Below are 10,000 nucleotides of genomic sequence, written 5' to 3' on the forward strand. Positions count from 1 at the left end.
TCCCTCTGCCCTGAAAGAGAAACAAAACAGCTCTCTCTGACATCATGCAGGCCCTGCGCTCCTCTCTGCGCCTCCTCTCTGCGCCTCCTCGCTGGTGCAGACGGCCGTGTGTGTGTGGAGGGATGTGAAACTTAAGGAGGAGTTGGACTCGCCGGTCTCTGCGCTGGGACAGGACGAGCAGAATGACATCACAGGTGGGCCGGACCGAGCCAAAAAAGAAAGAGAAAAATGGGGTGGGGACATGAGGGAGGGGAAAGAGAGAAAGAAGAAGGAAAAAAATAGAAAGAAAGAAAGAAAGAAAGAAAGAAACAGCCATCCACACCCTCTTCCTTGCCCTCCCCCTCTTCCTCAAGCCCCTAGCATCCACCCACCCACCCCCAACCCCCCCCTCTTCTCTTCAACTCCCCATCCATGGTGAAAAACTTGAGGCTCTGCCGGTGAGAGCTCACTCAGCACGCAGCTAGCCACCGCTGGAGCTCCAGAGCCATGACCCAGTCGCTGAGCCGCTGAAGCCCACCGCACAGAGCGCCTGGCTGGGCCGCAGGGCCTCGGGGAAGCACCTACCCAGGAGTGGGGGGGAACAGAACAGACAGACGGAGGAGGACAAACGCTGGAGGAGGAGGAGGAGAAGGAGGAGAAGAAGAAAGGACCCACGCTGAGCAACAGGAGAGCCACGAGACAACGGGGGGGGGGCTGCCCGAGCCTGGAGGGGTGCGCGCAAGACATGAGAGTTGTGCAGAGGAGCCGTCACGAGGAGAGGTGACCGCTGCACCGGGGGATAGCCCGCACACGGCCGGCTGTGGACCACGTTTTGGGTTTCTAAAGAGTGGAGGAGCGGCGGCGTCAGAGGAACAGCAGTTGGACCTGTTGCACAGTGTGTGTGTGTGTGTGTGTGTGTGTGTGTGAGAGCATCTTCCCACGCAGGCACAGCAGCACTGCCACTAAGGTACGTACCGGCACTGCTCGCAGCCCCGACAAACCCCCTGACCGTTTGCCCTCTCTGGCTCTGCAGCTTGTTGCTCTTCCCCTCTCTCTCTCGCTCTCGCTCTCTCTCTCTCTCTCTCTCGCTCTGTCTTTTGTGGAGTTGGAAAGGTTCCGAAATGAGGTTAGGATGTTCCGTGCCGGAGTGAGCCCACACTGAAATGTTTAGCTATGCTTTTAAAATTCTTTCTCTCTCTCTCTCTCTCTTTTTCTTTCCCCTCTCTGACTATCGGAGTAACAGCAGAAATCCGCATCCCAACATTCCAGAGCGCGAGTGCTCCAGTCGCTGGGGCACTCCTGAACGCCTCTGGTTGGATTATCCCCCTTCACTCCGTCCATCCGGAGTCAACTGAGAGAGAAAACTAGGGCAAGATCAAAGGCAAAAAAAAAAAGAATATCAGAGTTTCTCCCTCCGTGTTGATGGCTCTTGCCTCTTCCCCTCTTCCCTCTCCTCCCCCCTTAGGGACAAAGTGAAGGGAGCGAGATGAGATGGGAGCGAGATGGGGAGCGATGTGGGGAATGTAGCCCGGGGTTAGGGCACGGACAGCACGCTAATGCGCCTGGAATCTGCCCCTGTTTATTTGTTTGGATAAGCTGCCGGGCCGCGGGCGCGTTTGGCGACACGTTGCCTGTTCTTTCACAGCGGTATTGTGGGGCCCGAAAATTGACCGTGTTTGTGTATAAGTGTGTGTGTGTGTGTGTGTGTGTGTGTGTGTGTGTGTGTGTGGTGGGGGGGGGGGGGGGGGGGGGGGGGGGGTTGAGGGTCCATAGAGGGTCACTTGTGTCCTCCGTGTGCATGCACAGAATAGGGGCTCCATTCATACTGAAGGGCGCTTGTCTGAATAGAAAAAACAAACCCCCGAAAGACACAAGGTCACTTTAAGCGTTAAAGGCTTCCTGTGCTGGTGGGAGCTGGTGGGAGCAGTGTCCCGGGCCCAGACACCCGATACGAGAGCCCCAGCGCACAGAGACCTCCAGCAGCCACACTGAGGGCTTTGAGGTCGCCTCCTGCCAAAGTGCCGCGTCTGTGGCGGCACCACCACCACCACCACCACCACCACTACCAGTCGCGATTAGTCGCCGTTAGTTAACAGACTTTCAACCGCTGCCTTGTCCACTCCGGATTGGTGAGGAGCGCAGGCGATGGTGGCTAAGCAGGGCGGAGCATAGATATATATAGGGTTCTGTATGGGTTCTATCTATGGGGTGGAGCATAGATATATATAGGGTTCTGTATGGGTTCTATCTATGGGGTGGAGCATAGATATATATAGGGTTCTGTATGGGTTCTATCTATGGGGTGGAGCATAGATATATATAGGGTTCTGTATGGGTTCTATCTATGGGGTGGAGCACTTTTACCGGTCAATACCTACCGTACCGGTAGACAGGTGGCAGAGACCAACATGCAGGGCCAGATAGAGAGAGAGAGGGTAAGCCGGAGAGGACATAAGGAACACAAGTGACTAAAATGAGAAAATCAGATGGGAAGCATCACACGCTAGGAGTTCACAGGCCCGTGCTCCCACATACGGTCTTAATGAGCGCTAACGAACACACATACGGTCTTAATGAGCGCTAACGAACACAACCAAACAGAGTGCGCGCCGCGGGGCTCAGTTCAGAGGAGGAGAGCGGAGGGTCACTACAAGTCTTCCCACTGCTCTTGTGTACAAACACGCTGCAGCCGCGAGACGCTTCCCTAAACGGGAAGGCTACTGGCAGACCTGTATCTAGAACATTCCGTGCCGGAGCATTTGGCAAACCAATCACCAGCAGCACCTGCGTTAAGACTCAAAGAGCAACAGCGAAGCGACGGGCCAATCTGGCATGGCAACGCGGAAGGAGACTCATTTTGCTCAATTATCTCAAGTGGTGCCAGTTACACAAGCCCTCGGAGGAGTACTTTGCCTCAATAGCAACATTGCATAACCAAAAAACAAAACCATTTGATCCGACTAATTGTTTAGAGTTGTCTGAAACACTGATTGTGGCTTAGAGTCGGTTTTTCTGGACAATAACATTGTAAATAATATAAAAAGTTCAATCCGAATGCAAAGAAACATACTAAATAAAGCATGAAGAGAGAGGTCAACCATGAAAGAATGATTATTAGCCTGATGTAGCCTAATGATGAATGAAGAATAACCATACAAGGTTTGACCAAAAGAATGCAAATTACGCTGGAATACTGAAAGGTTATGAAAGGAGCCTGTCAGCTTTGTGCAAAAGAATGAGGTCCCTGAGTGAGAGAATCGGAACTGAGAGAGAGAGGGGGGGGGGGGGGGTGAGGTCTCGTGGCCCGGGGGGGCTGAAACGGCCGTATGTCAGGGGCTCCGCTGGCTCTGCTCGGAATCAGACTGGACCGGGCTGGACTGGACCGAGCCCAGCTGCAGTTGAGACACAGCAGCGGCTCTGGAAGCCTCCCCGCTCTAAGCAGAAACAGCCCGCAGCAACACACACATATATGGGAATACACAGGCGCACACGCACGCACACACACACACACACACACACACACACACACACACACACACACACACACACACACACACACACACACACACACACACACACACACACACACACACACACACACACACACACACACACACACACCTATTGATCGCACCTCAGCCAACGTCTAAGGCACCATGCTAACCCTTGGTCTAGAAAAGTAGTTATGCCTAGTCACGTCATTAAACTTAGCTCTCTTACACTTAAATGTGGAGGGAGAGAGGGAGAGAGAAAGAGAGACATACAGGGAGAAAGACAGACACAGAGAGAGAGAGAGAGAGAGAGAGAGAGAGAGAGAGAGAGAGAGAGAGAGAATGAAGAAGTGTAACCCATACTAGAGTAAGCAGCTGGGGGAGCAGTGAATGCCGATTTTCCAGAGGGGTGCAAAGACAAGGACAGACGTGCCGTTTCCCTGGTAACCGCTGTGTTTGGGGATCGAAACACAAATGCCTCTAGCTGCCAGTATACAAACAAGCGTGTAGACAGCCACACACATACACAAGTTACACACACATACACTTATATGCACACTCTCCCGACTCATAGGTTAAACTTCCACTAAACCGCTGGCAGTCCCTATGACCGCAGCCGCAACATGGAACACACACACGCACGCCAGGACATAAACACACAGACCTTTGTCCTGGCTCTTCAATAGACCACAAGAGGTTTACCAACTACACACACACACACACACACACACACACACACACACACACGTATACTTAAGCAATAAGCCCCGAGAGGCCGTGGGTTATACTGTATAATCGAACAGCTAAGGGGCGTTGTTAGGCACGACGCGAAGCGGAGTGCCTAAAACCCCCTTAGCTGTTCGATTATACAGTATAACCCACGGACTCGAGTGGCTTATTGCTTTTCTAAAACGGTTACTACGTCGATCTAGCAAGATTTCATGAAACAAAGGCACAGCAACGAAAAAGTAACGATATATTCATAGATAATCATTCTTCCGCCAAGAAATATATTCCCTCCTTATGAATGGTTGCCATGCAACAACAAGACGCAGCCACTGCTAGTTTTGTGCTAGCGCATTACTATAGAACGAAATGCGGTCAAGGTGTGAGTTTATCATGATATTTACAACGGCATCGAACGCGATTCAGCCAATCACAATCAAGGACCGGAACTATCCGTTTTAGAAATGGAAATTGGTCTCGCCCTCTTCTATGGCCGTCAGTCACTTATGGGAGTCATTCATCATCGTTTCACAAATCATTAACACACCCTCCCCAATCTCCATAAACTTACATGAGCCGTTACGCCTGCTGAGGGAGAGGGGGAAACTCTCTCGACCCATGAAGGATGCGCACACACACGGAGACGGACACACACACACACACACACACTTTCTCATTCATGTCAGCGATGGCCCTCTCACACCGGACATGCCCTTGCATAGCATCATGTGCAGAGTTTACACTGCTCATTGGAGGGGTATTTAGATTCCAAAACTAAATAAACAGACGGACAAATAAATCCGTGAGCCTCCCCCCGCTCTCATCCCCGGCCCCCACTGCAGCCTGATTGGAACCAGGTGGGCTGACCGCTCCAGTAGCACCGTAGCAAACGTTGCTTGGAGCGCGGGTGTGTGTGTGAGCATGTGTGTGTGTGTGTGGGTGTGTGTGTGTGTGTGTGTGTGTGTGTGTGTGTGTGTGTGTGTGTGGGGGGGGGGGGGGGGTTGGAGGTGAGGGCTTAGGCTGAGAGAGCCACAGGTTTATACTGCTAACCCTCTCGCAAGAGGCTCCAGGTCATTATGGCTTTGGCAGTTGGGGTGGGTGGGTGGGGAGGACATTGGCTGGCGTGCTTTACAACAGCCAACAGAGCTACATTTGAACGGCTGATGTTACCCAGAACCCCTAAAAAAAAAAAAAAAAAAAAAAAAAAAAAAAAAAAGAGGTCCCCCTTCCCCCATTAAGGAGCTCTCTCCTCTCCAGCTTCCTATTAGGGCTGGCCACCACAAACACAAGCAACCCCCGGCCGACCCACTGGACTCCCCACACGGCGCTGCCCCGCCATCTGCAACAGTTCCACCCTCCACCCAGGCCTGTAATTTCATCAATTTCATCTGAGGGGAACAGGGGGAGGAGGGAAACGGAGGGCTAGAGTGGGAGAAAGGAAGAGAGGGGGAGAGAGAGAGGGAGAGAGGGAGAGAGAGAGAGAAAGAGTCCTACAATAAATAACAGATGATAGGTGGCAAGAAAAATGGGACAAAGGCGTGCTAGGTACATGGGTTTCACAGAGTATTCGTACTCTGCAGAGTCTAATTGAGTTTCGGAGGTGGAGAGAAAACCGAGAGAGAGAGAGAGAGAGAGAGAGAGAGAGAGAAGAGAGAGAAAGAAACAAAGAACGAAAGAAAGAAAGAGGAGACATTACCTTGAGCTGAGACTGCAGAAAGTGGAATGACAGTAAACAGATGCAAAGGGGCCAGAGCCATGATGTAATTAATAACACCAAGTCCTCTCTGCAGGATGTAAAGCTCAGGAGTTCTCCGTGACAGCCAAGCTTCGTCATCACTTTGCATGTGTGAGAAGAGGTCTAAACGCGCCACAAAGTGGGAGTGTGTGAATATGAAGTCAGTCTGCTCTGTATTCTCATCCAGACCAGCTTTTCTAAGAAACTCAATACATGCCTTCCTCCTCTTCACACACCTAATGCAGCACAGGCGATCACATGCACACACACACACACACACACACACACACACACACACAGTGTTGCATTGAGCGTGTTGTACTGTGAGGGCATCTGTTTATGCTATGGCTGATGGGGCTAAGGGAAAGAAAAGAGGTGTTTGTGTGTATGTGTGTGTGACAGGGGTTCCCCTAAAACACAAACCCAAGTGTGCAACTGGAGGTGAGGCGGTGGCAAGGATTAAAGAGGTTCCAGCTTCATCGCCTCTTTCCCCCTCTCTAATACACAGCCACACACACACACACACACACACTTCCCCCCTCTCAATAGGATTACCTGGGAAGTTAATTTGGAGCCAGACACAAATTTACTCTAGAGAGCCAGTGGCAAAATACAAAAAAAAAAAAAAGAAGAAGAAAGAAGAAGAAAGAAGAAGAAAGAAGTTCAGGAGTTCAGCTCAGCAGTTTGTGAGTTCTCCCCAACACCACTGCTCCTGACCCAGAGCCCAGGGACAAGAAGACGCTTATCTTCCAATACTTTAATTACTTCCAATGATTAGTCTCTCTCTCTCTCTCTCTCTCTCTCTCTCTCTTTTCTTTCTCTCTCACTCCATCCCTCGCCTCCCTGAAGCCCAGAGTGACGACTCCAACACCAATTATTGCCCCTCGAGTGCTTGTTTGGTCCAGCTAATAAATCCGCCCCATTCACTCTGGCTCCCGTTCCCACTGCCAACTCCGCCAGCCTCAATTTCCCCCTGGCGTGGCCGTCCAAGAGAAAAGGGGGCCGGCCCGATACCCAATCCCAGAGCGAGCGTAGATCACTCGCCGGGCATGACCTCAGAACTTCTTCTCTCTCCTCTCCTCTCCTCTTTCTCTCCTTCTCTTGTTTTCCTCCTCCTCCTTCCTGCCTCCCTCGCTTTCTTCCTCTATTCTCTGATTATGTCATCCCGTTCTGATTGAACCAGAGAGCTCTGTGTCGAGCTTCCTGCCTTTTTGATCTCTGATCCCCGCTCAGGCTATTGTGGAGTGTTCTTAATTGCTAACATGTTGTACTTGGGTGTCTTTGTGTGTGTGTGTGTGTGTGTGTGTGTGTGTGTGTGTGTATGGTGTGTGTATGGCGTGTGTGTGTGCGTCTGTACATGTCTTTGGGAGGGTGGTACTGTGAGCATATAAGAGCGCGGTGGTTGTAGATGAGGGCGCTGGCTGCCTGGGCGGCTTGGCTTGGACGGCGGCTCTGAGGTCTGCTGCTCAGTAGAGGCTTTGATTCCACATTAAAGCGTCCCTGCTCACAGACGGCTTGTTTATTACGGCGGACGATCCTCAATGAAACTCTGACATGTACAGCCCTTATGCGAAACAATATCTCCACTCCCCCCCTCCCCCCCTCACCTCCACTGCCTCTCTCTCTCTTCCCTCTCTTATGCTTCAAATTGATGGATGCGTTTGGTGTGTCTGTGTGCATGGACATGTGTGTGTGTGTACTGGCCCGGTCCACTTGGACCAGCCTTGGGAAAGTCTGACTGCCAGATGTGGAGAGTACTGATATTTTTAAAGGCTGGGAAATACATTGGCCATTCGAAAAAAAAAAAAAAAAACAGAATCGATTTTTGTTTTTTTTCAGCCTAAAATCCACTATACTATTCCTCTTTTCCTTTCATCCTTGTCTATCAAAACACTCGGAATTATTATCATCCCAGGTAGGGTTGGGCATCGATAACCGGTTCCGTCTTGGAACCGAGTTTAACTTATCAATTCCATCGACATCGTACGTCTTTTTTGTTATCGATTCCCTTAACGATTCCCTCAGCCTGCATGACGTCGGACCTTTTCCGGTTTTCCTGAAATTTTGTGTTACTACACGCCCTCTGCGACGACTCATACTACAAGTCAAATCGTGTAAGGGTAGTAATACCAGCAATATGTTAAAACATTTGTCCGTGAAGCATGGATTAAGCTCCAAGAGTGTCATGTGTTTGACAGACTACGGAGGGGTGCTAACGTTGCCCGGTCCAGGGCTCCAGAGTGTATGCGCCCAAAATGTTTAAGAGTGTGCCTGAAAATAATTCTAGGTGCACCTGACGCTGCTCGGGTGAAAGCATACGTTTCCTTCACGAGTTTTAATTGTAGACTATGCGTGCAACTTTGCCAAACTGTTTAAGTAACCCCCTTGGCCCACTCTCTCTCCCTCTCCCTCTCTCGTGCGCGACACCCTTCCCTCGACATGCACATTCACAATCGTGAAAGCAATGACGCATAGAAGACAACTAGCGACATTATAATTAATTTCGGTTAGCATCATAGCGTAGGCTACTGCACAAATTTGATTCAAACTCTTGCATTCAAGTTGACTGATCATCTCAATGTTTTCCAACTCTAAGACTCAAAAGGGCCTGTCCCAAGGAGACAAAGTATTAGCCTACCTTGCAACTTAAACACACGTGGGGAAACTGAACAGTCCAACCAGTAGACTAGCTAGCCAACTATGCTACTTTGTTTACAATTTGAGGCTTCAAGCCGACAGCTGAATTAAAGAGGCAGAGTTGTAATATGAATAGTCATGAATGTCATGAATATCAGAAATGTCAGCAGTAGGCTATAGATTAGAATATATAAAGAATTATATTATAGGCTATTATATATATACACTGTAGGCTATACATCTTTATAATTCTTTATAAAGAATATGTATATTCCTTATTGTGTTTTAAATAAAGACAAGCTTTTTCTACGCCTTATTGTTAAAAAATCATTCACATTATATGAAAGGAGAGCGATAAAAGGTGACCTTTTGGCGTTAAAGGCGATGCAATGAAAAATGTGGGTGCACCTACATTTTTTGGGAATCGATAAGAGAATTGATAAGGAATTGGATTGATAGGCAGAATCGATAATGCCATCGATATTGATAAAAACTTATCAATACCCATCCCTAATCCCAGGTGTGTTTACAAGGCACAGACGGGGCCAGAGAGTATGGCTCCAAGGGGGAATGCTCACAGTTAAATGTGCTGACAAAGGAGAATGGCAGGCAACTTTAAAGCTAATCGCAGGCTGCAGCCTCCACACAACAGCAACACTTATACATGGACCATATTTTCATATTCATATATATGACATTTGATTAACGATAACTGAATTCACTGTACTGAATGAGGAGAGCGGCAAGCAGGGGATTTTGAACATTCGAACAATAGATTCTGTTGAATCTTTTCAAACAATTCAAGGTTTGAAAAGATGAACCCAGATATTCTTGAGAACATTCGTTCTACAACATTCTCACTACACTGCGGTGATCTGTCTGCTGGTCACAGGGCTGCAGTCTCCACCGAACACAAACACTTCCACACAAATCGTCTTTGCCTTCTGCACTGCAGAACTCCCAGGCTTCCCTTTGAAGCTGTTACCACACACTGAACCGCTGTCTGTCTGTCTGTCTGCTGACGCTTTTGGTTCATCTCCAGATGCTGGATGGAAAATCAATGGGGCGGTGGGAGGTGGTGGGTACGCACAGACTGTGCTTTTTTCCACTGCTGCTCTGTCGCAGGGCTGCTTAGATGTTGGGTTGGTCCAGTCGATGTGATGGAGGAGAGATCTGCGTGTGGTCTGCACTGAGCTGTTTACGTTGGAGAGCTGCAGCTGATGCTTTTTTTGTTGCTCGTCATGTTTGGCAATCACTCCCATCTTCCGGAAAAAAACAAGAACTCCATGTTCTCTCTTTCACTGTCTTTTTTAATTCCCTCTTTCCATCTCTCCATCTCTCTCTCTCTCTCCCTCGCTCGCTGCTGTCAGATTCACTTCAACACTAAACCCCCATTTAATAATAAAACCTAGTTTCCGTGAAGAAAATAAAA

The 10,000-nt window shown here is 49.3% G+C and overlaps 2 protein-coding genes across 2 annotated transcripts in view; one reads left to right on the forward strand and one right to left on the reverse strand.

The window, feature by feature from the left end:
* The window catches only part of ralgps2 (Ral GEF with PH domain and SH3 binding motif 2), a gene marked incomplete in the record, with an annotated part of 126,865 nt that overhangs the window by 27,821 nt on the left and 89,044 nt on the right, over window positions 1-10,000 (reverse strand).
* Window positions 402-10,000, forward strand: part of angptl1a (angiopoietin-like 1a) — a 26,611-nt gene continuing 17,012 nt past the window's right edge. Inside the window, exon 1 of the mRNA XM_062555495.1 lies at window positions 402-946. The gene's annotated coding sequence lies outside the window, so the exon portion shown is untranslated. The remainder of the gene's footprint in view (window positions 947-10,000) is intronic.

Source organism: Sardina pilchardus, chromosome 15 (genome assembly GCF_963854185.1).
Source record: "Sardina pilchardus chromosome 15, fSarPil1.1, whole genome shotgun sequence".
Lineage (NCBI taxonomy): Eukaryota > Metazoa > Chordata > Actinopteri > Clupeiformes > Clupeidae > Sardina > Sardina pilchardus.